The sequence below is a fragment of the Colossoma macropomum genome, unplaced genomic scaffold (genome assembly GCF_904425465.1).
Source record: "Colossoma macropomum unplaced genomic scaffold, Colossoma_macropomum, whole genome shotgun sequence".
NCBI classification, from domain to species: Eukaryota; Metazoa; Chordata; class Actinopteri; order Characiformes; family Serrasalmidae; genus Colossoma; species Colossoma macropomum.
In genome coordinates, this window is record NW_023494792.1 from 51232397 (window position 1) to 51250130 (window position 17734).

At 39.1% G+C, this 17734-nt stretch overlaps 1 protein-coding gene across 1 annotated transcript in view; it reads right to left on the minus strand.

Annotated features, from left to right (window-relative positions):
• Positions 1-17734, minus strand: part of cdk17 (cyclin-dependent kinase 17) — a 64397-nt gene extending 46663 nt beyond the window's left edge. The window contains 1 exon segment of the mRNA XM_036577500.1: positions 17416-17734. The gene's annotated coding sequence lies outside the window, so the exon portion shown is untranslated.

The following is a 17734-nucleotide window of genomic DNA, read 5'->3' on the forward strand; positions in this document are numbered from 1 at the left end:
GGTTTATTAGCAAGTCATCTATTATAATAATAACTATTACAAACAGTAATAAAACTAAAATTAATCATTATAAATTTGACTATAATTAACATTATTAGTAGTAGTAGCAGTAGCACTATAAATACAAAGGTGTTAAATATTTTAATCATCAATTAAATCAGGTAATCTTACATTTAGCAGTAGAATTAGGGACTCTTATTATGATAGCATTATCTTTCCTGCTGAATGTGAGTGAAGTTATTGAGAGCTAAGTGCTGCCAAAATAAGCAGTTAATTCTGCTTTTTCGATGGATTCGTTTGATAATTCCATTCATTTCTTAATTCTGACAAGCTGTATCTACCACTGTGTCATGAATGGTTCTACAAAGGCAGATCTGACTAACTATTAGTTGTAATTAGCTAAGTCAGTTATATCTAAACGGCAACCCTGCCTGTTCAATATGCAGCTTTCATGCTGCTTCAGGTTTTTGTTTAAATGATTGCTCTTGCATACAGCAGGCCATTTTTGCTCTTAAAACTGTAAGCCCCTGTCTTAGCTGATTTTATATGGCTTACACTGTATAAAGGCAAACATGCCCATCAGATGTAAATATTTAGCCACATTTAAGAATCAATTGTAAATATGTGACAAGCCATATGAAGCTGGGCTGGCAATTTGAGACTCCTGCTGTACACAGTGTACATATCCCACAAAAAGACAGCATACTTTCCATCCGCTACTGCTTTTGTTGTATTTCTTTGTTGAAACTGGAACAATATCATGCATTTGACGGATGTCAAATATAGGTCAAAATTGTGGGCCTGTCTGTTCTTCCTAAGATTGAAGCTGAAGACTCATTTCAATTGATTTCCAGTTTTGATTTGAAAATGTACACCATAATGGACATATACTGTGTTCTTCTGAGAGGGGAAAAACATAGTAGTATTCGCTCCTGTCTGCAACACCACAGTGTCTGACAGACAGCTTATCTTTACCATCTCTGTATGACAGTTTGGTAGCTTACTGTTGGTGTCATATTATCCATCATCACTAGTTCTGACAGCTTCCGAAACTCACTGTACTCTGTTAGATGATGTACTTTGAAGTGTCGTATCTTATTAATGGTGTTAAAACAATAATTTGATGCCCTCAAAAGTCATGTTCATTTTTCAAACTTTACAAATAATATTGGCTTGGCGTGAGAGACATTGTTAAAAACTGCCAGACTGATGAAACATTTCTTTTCAGCACATGTATCGAAATTTGGCTCAGATCAGCTCTCACTACTGGCCAAATTGAAGGAATATGAGCCGACCACCTTTTTATGCGATTCTGATCTACAGCTGATCGATCTTTCCATCCCTACAGAAATCAGGAGGCAAGAGAGTGTCAAGGGCAAAGGTAGAGAAAATAGCATTAGAACTTATGACAATAATCAACTTTTGTCCTAATGTCATTAAATTGAAAGAGAACAAAAGAAAAGAGGGAGACTGAGAAAAAGAAACAAAGAAAGAAATACAAAGAGAAAGAAACAAAGACCTGACCCACGACGCAAGTGTAATATTCTTAAGTCACTGCTACTAAAGCAACTGTCTCTTAGGTAACATTAAAGATAATTTGCATGTTTCCAGATGGTATTGGCAGCATTTTGACCTCTCACACGCAACTCTTCATCAGTCTGTTCTGAAACACACACTCACAGTCCCAAGTGCCCAATCACAGAGAGCTTAAGTGGAGAGAGTTCTAGTAAGAGAGCGTATGTGTGTGTATGTGTGTTTAAAGGAGATAAGGGGATGATCACAAATAATCTCCATGACAAATCTACAATGTGCCAGAGTGATTCCTTCTGTGCCTTTCCAATAACACCCAAAACCAAGCACAAGCAATGTCAACACAAGGTCTTGACATTATACCCTATATTCACTGAGTCCGATTGCTCGTTGGGATAGAAAGTGGTGACGTAGTTTAGTCTGGTGTGCTGCAACGATTTGTCAACAAAGTTGACTACACTAACCGTACAAAATTATCAGTGTGGATGCTTTATTGTTGACGTCTTTTACTTCTAATCTAATTTGAACATGCAAATTATCACACTGACACAGAAACATAATCGCTATTATATACGCACACACACACACGCATAATACTATATATATAATATATATATATATATATATATATATATATATATATATATATATATATTATAATCCTGAATGTTCTTAGTTTAGTATGTCTCTTACATTTAATATTTTGGCACAATTTACAAGAAACTATATTCAAGCTCATTATGGGAAAAACTTTGCAACCACATGTCTTGGTAAAATAGCTATTGGAAGCTAACATCAACACTGACACTAACCTTCATCCACAAAGATCCATAACCGTAGCCTGATGTTATGCTCCTGTGATTCTCATTTGTAGAACATATAAAAAAGTTTTGTTTTCAGGAGTGAGAAGGAGTTTTATTTTCATGTCTGTGCAGAATTATGTTTCAATGTTGACACGCTTAAAACTTTTTTGGTCAAAATTTCACACACAATCACAACAATGGTCAAATATGCATCATTGTAAATTTATAAGTAAGTATGAAAATCCTATTTTTTTCTTACTGGTTAGCTGTACATATTCACTCACAGACCGTAGAGAGGCCGAAAGAGAAAGAAAAAGACGAAAAGAGAGAACAGGATAGGGTTTTCGTTTTGCACACAAAAGAAACAATACCCCGGCATAACTAACAGGTCAGTGAAAGAGGACACCCACGTCACACTCTGCGTCCCAGAGGGAGGGCATCAGCCCACATTATCCATCCATCTCTCGCTCACTTTCCCTCCATTCCCTTCTTTCTCTCTAAATCCACCTGAGGGACGCTCCACTAGCCCAGTTAGAAAAGTCCAAATTTAGTCTGCAGCACAGGGTCACTTCCATGCATCAAGTAGCATCATCAATCATTCAAACTCACTTTTTGTCATAATCTGTTCCATCTCTTCCATACTGATACAACAGATCACATTCAATATCACTTAAATAATAATTTACAAATATTTAGTATTTAAATTTGCATTTACAATGTTAATGAACCCATGTTTCCTGTATACTGGCAGTCTGTGCTAAGAACACCTGAACAGCTCATTTTGACTGGACTGTTTTGTTCTGTTTTCTTCTCTTAAAATTACACCAATGGGAACCATACCAGCATTGTAAATTTTGAAAGTGTAACCATGTTGCTTAGTTTTTATGCATTTTTTAATGTTCTTTCCAAACATATATATAAATATACACATACATCAATTGAAGAGGTCCCATTCAAAACTAATTCCAATAATGTCAATCTTTGGTCATTCAACAGACTGAACTTTCAAGAAGTGTGACATCAGTGATAAACTAGCCCTAAAGTGGTACGAACTCTGCCCTGCTAATTAGCCGGGGGGAGTGTTTAAGTGACCGCTCTGCCACTTTGTCTGAAACATCGGCAGGAGACTACTAAGCCCATGATCCTCTTTACCGCACTGATGGCTGTGATGACTCAAACCTTCCTGCCATTGTCCCACAGCAGGTGTGGCATTCCAGAACACAAACACACAACATACCACACACACACATGCACACAGAGCAAAGCTTGCGTACTGGAGAACATAAACTGGAGAATACAGAAAAAAAATCTCCATTTCATATCAATATATTTATTTCTATAATCAGATATATGGTCAACACAACCAAAAAAAAGGCTGTATAGGTCTAGTAACACATTATCATATGGAACATTGCTCTATGACAAGAATGCCCTTAGAACTGCAACATTTCCCTATGAAAATATTTATTTACATTTAATTTTTAATCTTTTTAACCTTATGACTGCCTATACAGTATTACTATGTGGCTAAAACTACCACGTGAGAAAATAACTGTGCTGTATTTCATTAAATGTACACACCTTATTATATGACAGTCTTAGACTTTAAACTTAAGATTATTTTTCTTGGCATATTAGGTAAGGTCATAAAACCATTTTTCTAATCAATAATTTTACAGCTTTAACATTCCTTGTTAATAAACCATTTATGAATACTTAAAGAGCAATAAATGTTCATATTTAATACAAGTTAATTGCACGTAAACACAAGTTACTGCTCATCATAAGTTACATCACATGAACAAGATACACTTGTTCTTCTTACTGTAAAATACAAAAACCTTACTAAAACTCACAGCTTGGGAGATTATGTACACTTCATATACCTCACCACACTAAGATAAGATGTTTTTACTCATTACTGCCCTGCTGCTGACCATGAGAATATTCCCCTATGGATCTAAAGCTCAGGCACTGCACTGCCACATAGCACACGTGTGTGTCTGTTTCATAAGAAATAAGGGTGTGTAAAACAGTGCTGTAAACAAGCCTTGGTCAGAGTGAGTCTGACCCCCTCTTACCTGGTTAATCATTTCTGTGTCATGATATATGTGACCAAACCGAAGCAACTGTTTATGTATCTTTATTCATATTTGTTTTCCATCCTGGCCAATATCATACAAACTCTTCACCTAGAAAAAACAACTGAACATTGTTCAATACAGCTATATTATTAACTCTTGAAATCGACTGCCAGTGGAAGCGTTGTTATGATCACAAAAGTAAGCAAGGCCACAGCACCAGAGAGGCTGAAGTCCACTGTACCGCACACAGCTGGTTACAGACTGCTGACCTTAAGAGCTGTCCACAGAGTCTCAAGCCTCTTACTGAATCACCCAAGACTATTAAGCTACCTCAAAGCGGAGCTGATCTTAGAGCTGTAAATGTTCACCCGTGTTCACATGACACCCTCGCCACTCTGGACCATAAAACTAATTTAGTGATTTGACATTAGTAAAATGCACAACTACGCACATCAGTACAACTTATGTTTTACAAATCTGGCATCGAGGCCTATTTAATTTGAAATACAGATGCGGACCTTTTGCTTACAACGAGACCCGTCACCTGCTTGGGTCATTCTCTGCTGTTTCTACACTGCACGCTCAGTGAATGACATAGCTAAAACTTTGCTGCTAAAGTTAACACATCAGTGATGCATTAATACAATGACTTATTAATGGTATAATTTATTTTTTAACATCATTAACATTTTTTTGCTAGTTTGAGCACTTGAAACATTTCAGACTAGGGTGCATCGGCAACTTTTTTTTTTTTTAGACACAGAACAAGTACATATTTTCAGTACTCGCTAATACAGAGTCTGATACCATACTGAATAACCTACTTAAAATTAAGCAGTTGTTAGTGTAAATGAAGGCAATGTGCCTTAACAGTTAAATCATTAAAATCTAGCTTATATTAAATGATATACCTTAACTACCTATGCTATATTACTTACCTTGGATCAAGTAGTGCTGCAACGGAGAACAGCAGGTTTTGTTCCTTGTCACTGAGCTGTACAGAAGCGCTTTTAAGTAAAGTGTGTTTCATAGATTTAAACCCAGATCTGTCACTATCAACATCAGTCTCTGAGGAGCTCACTTGTCGAGTTTTACGTTTGAAGTGTTTTGTTTGGCTGGTTGAGCTGTAGCTGAATGTCCTCTGAATCCAGACATACACTGCAGTTTTCGAAATCTTGTTCTTTGATGACTCACACTGTACATCCGAATACACCATCACGTTCAGACAAAACCTACGATTTACATACTCACACTGCACAAAAAACTCCGCCCATGCTACAGAAAACACTTTGTCTATGAACAATTTCAAATAAAGCTGTTTCATTCAAAATAACACGCTGATCTCTGAGTACTGAGCATAGAAAAACTGAGCAGCGCTGCTAACAATGTGCACTGAAGCTAAAGCAGGTGGTGATGTACAAGGTAGGAGAATATGGCACTTCTACAGCCTATTTAAGAAAACAAATCACTGTATTAACGTTTATATCTTGCACAGTAAAGTTAGCATAGACGAACTTTGGTAGGAAACGTCTACCTTTTGCTTCTGTTTCGCTGTTCATGTCTACACCCATATTGGGGAAGCAGTTGTGACTGCTGTGTTTAAAACAGTTTAAAATCACACAGTGGTACAGCTGACAGGAATATACCACAGCGGAACGTTTAATGTCACCAGTGGCTTTGTGTCCGACTGTCATAGAGTCAGTAACAAGTCTCTGAGTGAGTAGAGCCTCCTTCCCTGCGTTTGTTTATTAGCGCAGCAGTGTACCCTCGGCTTACGTCATTAGCAGGTATCGGAATTTTGGTATTGGTGAATTTTTATGAGTACGAGTAAATGAGCACGGTGCTGACCCGATACCCAATACCAGTTTCATTATCGATGTATCCCTAGCGCAGACAGAAGCCTAGCCAAGCAGAGCCCAACATGAAAAAAGAACACCTATGGACAACTACAAAAACAAAATTGGGCTAAATGTGGGTGAGCATAGACTTATTTGGATGTAGACTTATTTCTAAAACCAATCCGAGAAAATAGGGGGCAATGGTGCATTCATCAACACTATGACTGACAAAAAGTCTGTCGTTAGTACACGGATGTAACATAAGTTAGCATGGCTGAAAAGCCCCCCCGCCCAAGGTTTCAAATTAATAATGTAGAAGTGCCTCACGTGTGTGGAGAACCCATTACATACAGGAAAAATAAACATTACCTCTGGCAGGGGAACTCAGTTTTGTTAGCTTACAATAGCATTTTGCTACCTAGCTTGTTTTGCCTGTCATATCGATTGTAAAAGCACTGACTTGAGGAATTTGCAGGGTTTAGGGCAGGTGTACCTTTGTCTGCAGCGGATTTTACTATAATCTAGCACCAAAAGTGTAACAAGCAGTTCCCAAACAGGTATTCTCGTCATGAGATCACGTCTGGGCCTACGACACTAGCCAAAGCCCATCTGCTCACGCGCACATTGCTATGACACAATCCACAATTGTAGCCATCTCCTTCAAATCCAGCTTTAAAATAACTTTCAAAGCAATACTATCGGTATTTTTGGCACACTATGTCTGACCATGTTTGCAGGACTCAGAGGGCAAAACTAGCTACCTTTGAGAGCCTCCAACATAAGAATCCATTTACATGAACAAGAGCGCGAAGGCTACAATCATGGAAGAGTTGGAACTATGCATTGTATATTTTGATATATATGATATACAAATTCATTAGCTAGGACAGTCACTTTTGCTCTCACTGCACATCTGATGGAAACTGTATTCACACTGTGGAAATCACATGACTCGTTCATGAAAATGGTGTTACTGAATTGATAAAAGTAATAAATACACTCTCATGATGCTTACTTTGTCCACTCATTTATCTACAACAAAACACACACTGCTTTTTAACTGGAAATAGCAATCTTTCTTGAGGTTCAAATTTGAGCAAATAAGACAAATGTGAATAATCATGAGTAACTACAAACTACTACTACTACTACTACTACTAATAATAATAATAATAATAATAATGCCTTGTGTTGTCCACCAGTCTTACACATGCACCACTGCACCAACTTCACCTATTACGTTTCTTAAGGAGCTTGTTAGAGAAGACGGAAGACCCTGTGCAGTGCTGAAACAAACACCAACACATACTGCAGTGCTGTATATACTGAGCCTCATTTCGTCCCAGCACACTGAGCCCCCATGGGCCAGAACTATATTCAGCCCCTATATTCAGTTCTTTATATTCAGTACATCCAGAAATCAAGCATTACAAGGATGACTGGTTATTTTCAGAGACAGGTCTTAAAAGATGGCCTGTAAGCACTGGTGCTGAACACCAGATGAACTGCTGTTATTAATAAGGCTGGAGGGCTGAGGTAGAGAAAAGAGGGAAAAGAAAGTTTATACCAGGCAAACCCTGTTCCCCTGGAAACTCACACCCTGATGTGAACGAGGCTCCAGTGCGTGTGTGGCTGTACAGGAGTGGGTCTGAGAAGCTATGAAACAAAGAAATGGAAAGGCAGGGGGTCTTAAGAGATGAATATTTTTATATTTTTAATGGTTAACAGTAGAACAGTAATAAATTCTACAGACAATAATAATGCTTGTACTGTAACTACTGTTATCATTTAGTAAGAAAAATGACATATCAAGATGACACTTGGGAGCTGAAAGACTGTTTTAAGGACACACGCACAAACACACACACACACACATTCTGCCCGCAAAAGGAATGAGTGCAGAGATCTGTGACGCTCCCTGTTGCTTAGCGATGACAGAGAGAATGTAAACAATGTGCCTGGAGTGGCACTGAGCTCATTCCACTAAGGAACCCTGCACACCACACAGACATATACACAATGTGCAAGAAAGAATGACACCAAACTGTCAGTCCGCTGTCAATTTGTCAGTAAGAGTCAGTAAGATTAAAAGACACCAAAAGAAATGCTCTGCTGTGGATTTGTGTGCATCTCTATATGTTCACGTAGCTTTAGTAAAACCCCAGCAATGTGGAATTTATAATATAACAACAGCATATCAATCATCCAAAATAAAAGGTCAAACTAAGCCAAAAACACAATTTTACTGACAGTAGATTAACTTCAACAATTAATCAAGTAAACCCACTTTATCTGAATAATAACAAACTATGAAAAGGCTTTCAAAGACTCTAAAACACATTATTGGAGAAAGATAAATACAACAAATAAAGTGTGTCCAGGCTCTTACTGTAAAAGACCAGTAGAGATACCAGTGGGGGCTATTCAACAAAGCAGGATTCCTTTTTTAGCCAGATAACTTAAGCCTAAAAGTCAAGACTTTCCAGTACAAAAAAACAGCAGAGGGACATTACTACTGGATAATCCTCAACTCTGGGCCTAGGTTATCTGGCTAACTGAGAAATCTTCTTTATGAAAAAAATTCCCAATTTTCTTTGTAATTAAGCACTTGTGACAGCACCAAACACACAAACACAAATTCAGTGGAAAAGACAACAGCAAAAAGAGGGATACAGGGGGCTCGTGTGTGATGTAAGAATAGGCACTGGATGGCACTTTGGCAATGGTGTTTGTGTGTAAGCTGTAGATGTAGGCTGACTCTGAGTGGCACTATACAAAGGAGTCCTTCACAACCTTCAGGGGTGGGTGGGAGGATTCAAGCATTGGACGGGGTAACCCCTTCAGTTCTTGGCTTATTATTCAGTTATTATTCTTAAAAAATATAATTCAATAAGCACTATATCAATGTCATACAGAAACTCAATCTTTTCAGGGTTTACTTTTTTCCAGCTGCCTTTTACATTGGGCAATTATTTCATGACAGACAGAAATGGAATACACTTAGTTGGAATAAAATCTTGCTACTTCAATTAATGTTTAATTAAAGTTAAGAGCATCATTTCCTTGTCCTGTAAAAAAATTAACCATTTCAGAGGTACAATTTTACATAACCACAGCAGCAACATACTATTTGTTAACTATGAAAATAGTTCTCTACTTACAAAATATGTATGTGTATGTGTGCATGCATGTCGCTCCATCGTCAGCTGTCCTTCCTCACAGAGTTGCGGCTCAGCAGAAAACTTTCGGAAACAGCGCAAATATATAGATATTTGAACCACCTTACTGGTGTTACAGTGAACACTGGCTGCCTGCTTGAACCAACTGAAAACATGCTAAAACATAATGAGTAAGTATAATAGTTCCCATCCACTGAAACATCAGATGCTGTTCAGAGGCAGGCAAAAGTCACCACAGTTCGATCAAAGATTGCAGAGAAAGAAGAATTATGTTTTTTTGAATATGACATGACACAATGGATTGTGCTTAATGTGACCAAGGGCATGAACGAACAAGGTACAAAAAGGTCTATTCTGATTTTAGGGTTGACTTTAATTTGGCCAAAAAAATGCAATCAATCTAGTAAGAAAAAATAAAATGCCAAATGTCACAATAACTTTATCGCCTGAGAGGTTGTTGCCATTTAGCTTAGCCCTTTGCTTTCCTCTCTGAAGCAATTTTGCCTGAGGCTGATTGAAAAGACCCATTTCACCTGATGAAAGAGAGCTGAGATATGTTTTCCTTATGTGTTTTTCCCGAGACTGAAGCCGTTACTCAGTCTAAATCCTGACGATATGGCGTGAAGATGTCCTAAGATGTACATCGTACCATAAGAGGCAGTTTTTTGTACAGGTATGATATCTGCTACGGAGCCCTGCTGACATCCCGTATAAATAAAAATAATGCGTGGAGTTAGGCGCAGGAACAAGATCATGCCTTATCAAGCTGTGATCAAGGCTTAATCATCTCATACCCACGCCTTACTAAGTCGTGGCCACACATTAGAATCTCATTCCCACGCCTTACTAAGTCGTGGCCATGCATTATTTTTATTTATAAAGGATGTTACCAGCAGGGCGCCATAGCCTGCAGCACAGAGTGTGTTCAACCAATAAACACAATAAATGCAGTATTAATGTAGGATATCATCACCCAACATTTAAAGGTTCAGTTATACTTACCTGTGGGAATACTTCTGTCTCACTATGGTTAGCGCAAAATAAATCAATTACCATTTTTTTATTGTTGGCAATTAATTTTTTCCCATCACTGGGGGCTGTTATCACGGTAACTCAATTAACCGTCACCAGGCTCAGGCCTACCTGCAGGCACACCAGGCATTTTTGGGTAAGCTTGGTGACCCCTGGTTTAACGCATAAACTAATATATATACCCACACACACTGTATGCAGAGTTCATTCATTCAAAACTCTAAGCTCAAGATGCAATTCACTTCATCCCTAAGAAACTTTGCAACCTCGCAGAGAGAGGGGGGCTTCGCTGAGATGATAACAACAACTCACTAATACACACTGCTGCATTCCCTGCATGGCTGAAATAGCTTCCATTGTACACAGTGCAGTGTTAAAGGCGCAGGATGTGTGTGTGTGTGTAAGTGAGATAGAGAGAAAAATAGACAGGAGTGTACGAGTGGCCAACAGCCCAACAGCTGCCCGGGTAAACCAATCCAATTCCCTGACCGACAGATGCCATTCCTGATATTAACCAGCAAACAGAAGAGTCCTGATTTAGATCAGTCCTATTAGATCAACAGAGTCCAGTTCCAGAGTCTGGTGATGGGCATTGTGGTTAAATGAGACACCTTGCTGAACTGGCTAACATCAAATGACTCACATCAAACCCCTAGCTGCATCAAGAACAAAGCTACACAAAAATATGAGGTCATCTTAATGAATCAGTCACAGAACTGTCATCAGTGGTTTCTAAATTCAAAAAGCCACTTCCTGTGAAGTCTTTCCTACATTCTCTATTTCAAACAGAGGGTCTCTGAAAGATACAAAGGGATAGGCAATATGACAATTATATTGCTATCGCAAGAAATTACATCACAATAAGCTTTTTTTTACTTAAGTGTTAAGTGTTTAACTTTAACTTAAGTGTTTTACAGGGGCTACCAAGGTTTCACCCAGCTGTCAGGAGACCGCAAGTTCGAATCCTGACAATGCTGGAAGCCCATGAAAGCTTAACTGGTCCTGCACGCACAGCACATGAAAGGCTGAATGTGTGTTTCAAATGGGAAACTACTGTTTTGCTGATGCCTTGTGTTTGGTCCAACTTATTAAACCCTAGAAAAATTAAACATTCATGTATTCAAATCCAAGTGGTTCAGCTGTCCCTGGTTTCACCTTATTGTCCAGAGATATTAAATTCAAACCCTCATTATGCTGGAAGTTTCAGACAGCACTGCTGTTTTCTTGTGTCTGGCCCAACATATTAAACCATAAAAAAGAAATCATGATTAGTGCTGTTTGTTAAAATGCCTTCAAGTAAAGGCTGAAAGATTAAGTTTTGCCATCAAAATCACAATCTGAAGGACTGCAATTTTCAAACTGTAAGATGTGGAATTTTAATTAGAGTACACTAACAACAAGTTTTCAGTAGAGGAAATTTATAGCAATAAAACAGAGCTTGGGAACAGCCTGTTATACAGTCAGACCATTTATTTATAGAATTCATAGAAACATCATTGCAATTTAAATTGCAGTCAGAACAGCAATCAGAAAAATCATAATTACATATTTCCTCCACAGCATTCAACCCTTTCTTCAAGTATCATGATAATATTTTTCCCATATTGTCCACTCCTATATCAAATTCAGGCAGAAGCAGGTCACAGCAGGTCCTGAAACTCCCTCAAGATGATTGAACCACTGGTGTTGTCAAGGTAGAGCTGGAGATGTCTGTGAGGCTACAGCAAAATTTATGCCAACCCTGTAATGCCTGCCTGTGACATCATAAGATACCACAGCTAGAGAACAGCACTCAATTATCAAAGGCAGAAGACGGCCAACTTTTTTTGGCAGACAGACTGCTGCTAGGGCTTACAAGGTTAGCAAGGACACAAAAAAAGAGAACTCAGTGCCTTGAATATAACTCCAATGTAAAAACGTCACTTCAGCATTTCTGTAAATTTTGTTCTGTTGTTCTCCATGTTATGATAGAGGGATTAACACTCTGACTTTATGTTGTAAGATGCAATCAACATCAGCTAACCACATACCAACTGGTACAAGAGCACTATCAACAAAATGCTACAAGACACACCACAAAGTGAATGATATCATCAAGCACTCATGAAGAATCTAACTTTGTCTTGAGACTGAATGAAAGCAATGAAAATGCATTTGCTGTGTGTGTTTGACTGCAAGAGACCAAGACAAAAGCAATGGCAACCATGCTGGCAGCTAATTTATTCAGAACTGGAAGGAACCTAGGTTTTAAAGCGGCATTACACTGGAATTGGTATTTTTTGCTCTTGGGCTTCCCCTACACTCACAGAGCGTATTTCACTTTTAAACCACTGTCGTAAACACAAATTGTGCAGAGAGCCCCCTTCATGGACAGCTGTACACATGCACTTGTTGACAAGGATACAGAATCCCACTCCGCTTCACTTATACACAAGCATGTGGACGCTACAGATTATACTCATGATTTCAGATGTTTCTATGTGTAAATCTGTAGCGTCCATATGCCTGCGTGATGTGCATGCATGTAAAGGGGAGTCAGAATTCAGTACAACACCTGCAAAGAACATCAGAAGAGAAATAACCATGTCAACCTACAAAGACTAAAATTACAGGAGGTTGCAAACTTTCAAGGCTTATTTACCTAAAGGCTGACCAATTTTTTGGCACGAGATGAATTTTCTTTGCATGCTAGCCTGAAACGTTATTGAGGTTAGATGATGTCTGACATCCGGAAAAACGACAAAACTCTATGAGACAAGAAGGACACAGATAAGGTTGCAGCCTACGTCGCAATCTTTTATAAATAACATTTGCAGGGATGTACACTCTGATGTTGGGGCTTTGTTGTTTTCCTGTTAGCCGTGAGACTGTCTTGCATCCTCTTTTAGCTCTAAGTTAAGTAAAAGCCAGTCTGAGATTTACTCTTGTCCAGTCTCTTACTCAGTCTCTCTCTTCATTTGCTCTTCCTCGCTTCCTCTGACAATGTCCTCTTTGTTTTTTTCACAGCCTCTGCCATGATGTCCATGCAGGGATTTCCAAGCCAGCGTCTTCTTATAGCTAGCTGAAGAGCCATAATTGTTGATGTGTGATGTTGTGCTGTAAAGCGTTACATGGTTCTCATTAGAGGTCTTGTGACCGCTCCTCCAAAGTTGCATAGCACTATAGCAGGCATTCTGGGCCCATATTGGCAACGATAGCGACGTTATTCTCCCTATTATAAGTCAGTGTACCATGACAATGATTTTGAAACTGTTATAGCAAGGTACAATTGTTACATAATGTTGCTTTACATATAAAATAGCACAAAATATGTAGCAAACATTTTTCTTTCAATATTTTCCATCCATTTGGTCATAGATCTTAAGTCTGGCTATTGTTTGAAAAATGTCAATATCTACTAGAATCAATTACTGTTTATATAAACATATACAAACACCAATACATGCATATATACACACAATCACACACTCAAGTTTTAAGCATCAGTAGTGTAATATGTTTCAGGAAGTGTCTTCTAGGAACTGAATTTTAGCACCCACCACTAAAACACACTTGCTTGTAAGTGTGACACATGGTCAAATTTTAACTGAAATGAACAGAAATTTGTGTCATTGCAATCCAAAATAATAAGTATGAGTGATCTGTGTTTCAGAGCATATAGTAAGTACTTAGTTTTTTCAGATTTAAGTGCTATCTGGGGTGCAAACATTGTACTTTCCAAAACATTTACAAGTTAACGTGTTTACTCAGGCCAGGTGCTCAGAGTAAATGAAAATATCTGGGGTGGACAAGACTATGTGGAATGCAATCTCGTATCCAGTTTGTTTTCATAGGTGTCTGTATGCGTACACAACTGGATACATAACATATTCTCATAAAAGTCTGTATAAAAATTGAGCATTGTTGTATGTGTTTTAGAGAAAGAGGGAGAAAGGAGAGAAAGAGAAAAGCCTTTGGTAACAGTATCTAGTGCCTACTTTTCCACAGTACAGCTCGAGTTTCCCAATGCCTGCATCTTTTTTTCTCACTCATTCGTTCACTGGCTTGCTCGCTTACAGATCACTATTAGCTAAAAGAAAGGGTGCTAATAAATGCAAGACTGAGGCAGACACCTTCAGCGCCACTTACACTCTCCCTTTTTTCCTTTTAATACTACCACATTTGAGGATTAAACAGCAGTGAATATAGTTACATAATAATTCTTAGTAATATTGCCAAATATAACCAAGTTAAAAGTAGTATTAAGAGTAAAAAGCAGTTTAACATAAAAGCAAACCTGGAAAATGCCACTGCTGCATGTTCTTTCTGCCTTAATGGGACAATTACAGTACTTCACGGTCCCTGTTGCTCTACACTGGAATAATCTGCCTTTCAACACAGATATTTAAGAAATATTCCAGCATTGGTCAACCTAATATCCATCTATCGTATCGGTATCTTTTTGCACTATAGAAAAGAGCCAAACTGCATTTATAATAAAAGCCAATGGGCAGTTAAATTCAGCACCTGCCCATTAGCATCTAATGTGTTTTGAAAAGTTTTTCTCTACATTTTCTGTACAAGAAAAAATGTCAAAATTATTATCCCTGTTAATCAACCATATGTTTTAAGATTAGAGCTGGACAATATGCTGATATTTTACCATTACTTTTTTCTGAGCATATATCGTGAGAAAACAATCTGAAAACCAGCACATTATCACTAATTTAAAAAAAATACTGATCAACTGCATCTTTCATTGCAAAAACAGTGTTATTAGCCCCATTTAATTAATTGAATTTAGTGCAGTACAGTAAGTGAAACACTGAACAAAATCACTGCATTCACAGTCAATAATATTATTAAAATGTGGCACCACTGGTACTCTCTAAGCTCTAATTTATCGAATTTCAGAAATATAAATGATTAGAAGTACTGTGAAAGTGTCTTTAAATATCATATTTTTGCTATTTAGCCCACCCATACTCTGCAGAGATGTGGCTGAAACATCTGTGAGTTTAGAAAGGTTGTTTTTTGGGCATGTATAATCAGCATCATCTGTAACAATACACAGCACACAAATGACAATGAAGCGACAAATTCCATGCAACACTGCTCATCTACAGGGAGTCTCTCACGCACTTACTTAACGTGAGACTGTAATGGGGGCTTTTATTTTGTCTGTGTGAAGCATGTGGTAATGTTACATCGTTCCTCATTACCATCTACTCGCAACTGGAGCACAGTAGCATCCACAACTGGAGCACAGATAGATACTGCTTGCCCCTAGACTCATATGCACACAGACACACACCTAAATTTATATATAACACTCCCCATTGTCACCATATGGGTCACATTACAGCACACACACACACACGCACACGCACGTCCCGATTTGGGTCATTCGTGCACCGGCTGCATGCCAGGCTGCTGAACGCACCCTCATTTCCATCTGAAGAGCCTCCAATAAAGAGATGAGCGCCAGCCCTGGCAAACCACCACACTGGCCACCAGCCCATACTGACACCAGCGTTCAGCTAGGCAGGATAATGTCACACAAACACACACAGACTCTCATAAACACATTCATCAATATGTGGTATTACAATTTACCCACAACCGTTGGGCGATCAGCTATACAGGACATTTGTTCCAAACACACAGCACAGTACAACCTAAGGGAATACTCCAGGGTTTTCAACCTAATCTTAGGCATCTTCAGCACCTGCAATTGACTTATATAATACAAGTGTGCTTTGAGCAAACAAAATTTCATCCTGCTTCCTTGTACTTATTAAAGCAACACAGACAATCTGTTGACTCTAAACACTTTATATCAGCAGTCAAGGAGTTCACTCAGAAGCTGCCCACTGACCTGTAATTACTGTGCTTCAGGCAAACAGGCTTGCTGTTCCTTTACTTTGTACATGGAAAATGGGTCAAAATCATTGTCTGTGATGATCAACCGGATGCTAAAGAGGCATCAGACACAGATTACATTGAAAAATGCTGGAGTGCTCCTCTACAGCATTGCTGTCCATCCATCAGTACTCAACACCTGTCCAACAAAATGAAAAGCAGAGGCTACTTATATGCAGTTTAGAAGGGGTACATTACAGCAAGTGCACCGCATTCTAAACTGACTTCTGCTACTGGTTCCCATTACCTGAACACGAGTGTATCTGTTACTCAAGTTGTAAACTGATTACCCAGTTAATGAGCTGCCTACCACAAAAATTGAGATTTTTCCCGTGAAAGTTCAAAGTTCAGACAACAATCGCACGGCAGGGAAACCCCCAGTTTCAGAGGAAGATAGTTACAAGGCAAGGTTGGTGCGTGAAAGATTAAACCAGCGCGCAAATGAAGGTAAAGAAACTCAGAGCTGCTAATTAAATGGCAGCCTTGTGTACTGTGGACAGTGTGGATGAACCTGTTTACTTCTCCTCGTTTCAGGCGCCGCAACATTTCCATGCTGTCACCAGTGGGTTTTGTTCGGATGTGAGCGTAAACACAAGCACAGAAAACCCAAAAAAACAGCCACAAAACGATAGCTCGCCCTCAGTTTGGTGACACTTTAAGGCTAACGTTAACATTAACGTTACCTCACAGTGAGTGCGAGGCGATGGAATCTGACTGAATAGCCTCCACACGATTTTCACTCTGTCTTGACATTTGTTAATCGACCACAGACCAAAAACTGCGTGATACGAACACGAAGAATGGAGTGTGTTGGTATACAGAGGTTACCACCGTACTAATTTGTGATAAAATAGTACTTAAGTGAGCGAGAAGAGGCTAACTTCACTCCGGAGGGAGAGACAGCGCTTCTGCTAACGTTACTAGGCTACAACACGAACTCCACAGTCACAGTCGGCTACACTGTTAGCTAGCTTTCTGGGTGACGTTGAAGACGGTTCCACTCAAAATATGAAACACCCGTTCCCAAAATACGTGACAGGACACTTACCAGAAAGTAAAAGAGCTGTTTCGAGCCGAGTCGAAGCCCTCGGCGACTTCTCGCAGGCCGGATGCCGTCTTTTCCCCCTCTCACCGCAAACACCCAGCCTGTTGTTCGCTCGTCGTGCTCGGGGAGCTTTTCCCCTCGCGCAGGCTCTTTAATTCAAACTCTAACGGTTAAAATGGCCGTTACGGTCAGCAGGCTGAGGGTCCCTGTCGATTTCGCTGAACTGCGGCGTTCGTGTCACCCTAACCGGACACTGAGGTCGGCCGTAGCAGGAGGGGTGATCGCGGGTTTGCTGCCCGTCTGCTGCCGCCTCCGCCTAGAC